Raw genomic sequence first — 3,745 nt, forward strand, 5'->3', positions numbered from 1 at the left:
GCGATTTGGCTGAACTAGCGTAACAAAATTAATTGCTCAAAATATAAAGAAAATTTCACAAAGTTGGCAATTGTTATGTAACATTAACTCAAAAAGGAACAAAGTAAAATAATTTTTTTTATAAATTCTAATTTTTTTTTTGAGTTTGAGCGTGTGTGAATCGGTAACAAAGTTCGCGTCGAGTAAATTTTTGACAACTATGAGGTGAATATAATTTCAGTAGCTCATGAGGCTAGTGAAATTTTTGACAAATGCATAGAAAATTTTGACAATCGCAAAGATTGTTTCTGTGTGTAATTTTTCGTTAAATAAAAGCCTAAATAGATGAATGCAATCAACGATGGTAGATGCTTTCTTAAAATATTCATTTCACTTCAATTTGTAATATTTTATTCCAAATAAATCTGCGGTTATCAAAAATTTACTTCTGTCAAAAAATATTTCATTTCACACAGCAGATTGGCAAAACTGTCTTACCGTAGTAAAAATATTATTCAAGAGCTTTCCCCATAGAACTTTGTTACTGATTCACACACGCCCTTTGTAACTTAATTTGAATGTAGGAAAAAAATTTACTTGGAGTCAGTTCTCCGAATCCGAATCGAATTTTTCTGATTCTTCAGAATAATCCAAAAGGAGAATCTGGGCAGGCCTGGGTAATGTCGCAAATTTTTTTGGCGCTAACACGCTAACTCCAGCGCCACTGCCGCAATCACAACAGTGTATTGGCGCAATCGCACCTCTTCAGGCTAAAGCTGCTTAACTCAGTGATTTTTTTCAGAGTGGCTTTGCTGATTCATGCGACTGTAATTTTGGTGCACATTTTCTCTCCAATTGGTACAAAAATTACCCATTGTACATTGGATTCGTACATATTGTTCATTGGATTCGGAGAACTGACTCCAAGTAAATTTTTTTCCACATTAAAATTATGTTACAAACACAAAAAAAAAATTATAATTCATTAAAAAAATTATTTTCTTTTGTTCCTTTTTGAGTTAATTTTACATAAAAATTGACAACTTTGTGAAATTTTCTTTATATTTTAAGCAATTAATTTTGTTACGCTAGTTCAGCCAAATCGCCCCCTGTGCGACGGCTTAAATACGACTAAGGAAATGGTACTGTTGAAGATAGGAACACCGAGGGAAAAGCATAAATTTTCATTAGCATCAAATTTATTAAACTGTTTTTAAAAATTATCTAATTAGTTAATTCACAGGGCGGCAAAAAACTGTCACAGGTGGTGGGTCATGTGAAATGTGTTTGTTAGTACATACTTATCTGGGATTACAAACTAGAAAATTAATTTGAATTCATTTTTATGCGGTTTGTGTTACAACTAAATCAAATATATATTATAATTTAAAATTTGATTTCCTTCCTCCCTGTGTTTGTGCCGTCTCCAATTCCGTTTCCTCAGTCTTATTTTAACTTTGGCAGGTGTTTGCTGCGCGTTTTTCTGCGCTTCGGTTCTAGTGAAATGTTTTTTTAAATTGTGGTTTAAATTAAGTACTTAAGTGCAAAATGTGTTTTGGTTAAGTGTTTGTAGTGGTACCGTTGTTCGCCGAGAGCCATCTTTCATATGTATGTATGCTTGTGTTCATAAACATGTTACTGATGACGTCTCGCATTTCTACGCTTCTCAATTGCCTTTTAATTTGGTCAAAAGAACGGGTGAGTCCCAGAAAATATTTTATATTTTTACATTTTTATTGGACCTGGAGTGAAATATTCTGTTATTAGTACAAACTTCATTATATATCTTGTTTATACCCACGCAAGAACCGCATTAACAAAAACCCAATTTGACTCAACTCATATTTCTTTCAAACGTTTATACATACCTCTGTCTTTAAAGCGCTCTCAATGAAATCGTATTCAAAAGCAAACCAAATCTGCTGTTTTTATTCGAAATTTGTTTAACAACTATTTTGCGCGATTCACCGAAATGGGGGCGAACAATAAGTCAAATTTATGATAATAATTCAAATTAAAAACTGTATTAAGAAAACAAGCCCATTTTGACTTCGCGTTAGATGAACAATGCGTTTATACGTATTTTCTAACCGATGTGAGAAATAAAAACCCGATTAAAAAAACCAATGAGAGTCAATACCAGTGTGACCAGGCGATCACACTCATTCAAACATTTTTCAGCTCTGCTCCTCTTTAACAAATCGACTGCTGAGTGGAAGATCATCCTATCTCGGCAGCCATTTCGAAAACGCCCTATCTCAAAAAGCTTTTCAAGAATTTTATGAAAAACACCCTTTCTCAGAATTTGGTTGATGAATGCCCAATCTCACTTCAAAATTTATTGAAAATGAGCTGATATAGGGCGTTTTTGAATCGGCAGCTGAGATAGGAAGTTTTTGAAACGAGTTCTGAAATAGGGCGTTCTGGAACAGTTTTTTTGAGATAGAGCGTTTTTGAGCTGGCTGCCGAGATAGGTCGATCTTCCACTCAGCATTCGATATGGAATGTAAAATATCCCCAATAAAATTCCAAGTGCATGGAATAGTTTTAAGTGTTTGAACGTATTATTAATATTGAGAAGTTCAAAATTCAAAGTTCAAAACTCGTTTTTGGAGATTTCATACAATCAATAAATATGATAAGGATAATTAATATGTTCATCCTAACAGATAACTAAACTTCCAAGAAGAAGATGTCGGTCTTTCCATCGGTCCTTTTGTATACCAACTCTATGAGTTGATCAAACTTTGATTGCGTGTTTTTACAAAATTGAAATTTTGAAATAATTCTGTTAAACGTGCAATATATACAGTGGTGGAAAAAATAATAGAAAATTTTTGTTGACTAAATTTTGGGATATTTTTTATTTTGTTTATTCGATGTTTAATATTTTTTTTTATAAAATTCTAGCGCATTATATAATAAGAACCATATAAATCCACAATTAAAACTTTGAACAAAAATTATAAAAACAACCAATTTTACCAAAATTCCCAAAAAATGTCTAACTTTTTATTCAGAATTGAAAATCGCGCTGGACTTGTAATAATTTTTTTAAATTTACCACCTCGCTGTGTGAAATCATTTTTTTTTTAATGATTGTGGATTGAAAAACTATAAGCCACACTACCAGACAAAAGGAAAAATAATGAAATGCTACTTGTAAATATTTCATGATTAAAATTTTAAATGAGTTTACAGTTACACTCTCTGCTCTGATGAGGAGCTTAAAAGATTCCCATTGATACAGCTTTTGACATTTTATCTAACTGCGATCCCTTAATATTCCGGTAAAAAACATAACTAATGTCAATCATATCCGAGGATGACGGTAAACATATAGGCCTATAGTCATAGTCGTAAGTTAAAACTTATTCTTTTTGAAATAAGGTTTTAAGTTTAGAATAGATTTTTAAGTTGTGTCAATCATAGACATCGTAGACACAGTTTTTTTTTTTAAGATGAGAGAAGATAGCTCGTAATTGAAGACAAATTTCTTTCGGTAATATAAAGAAATATTAGTACTTTAATTCGTTCACCAGCCGAAAGCCTCCGTTGCTAGCGCTGCGTTTCTTTTTAGTTTATTTAATAATTTTATTATTATTTAAGCTTTCATAAAATAAAAAAATATAAATAAAAAATAAAAATAATTCGTTCACCGTGTCCACTGTAGGATCGCGGATTTAGCAAGCCGGGGAAGTCGTGGGTTTGAATCCCACTATCTTTTTTGTTACGACTGTTAGTCCTTTATCGATTATCCATGGTA

The sequence above is a fragment of the Rhagoletis pomonella genome, unplaced genomic scaffold (assembly GCF_013731165.1).
Source record: "Rhagoletis pomonella isolate Grant_MI unplaced genomic scaffold, Rhpom_1.0 Rhpom_scaffold_00007, whole genome shotgun sequence".
NCBI lineage: Eukaryota > Metazoa > Arthropoda > Insecta > Diptera > Tephritidae > Rhagoletis > Rhagoletis pomonella.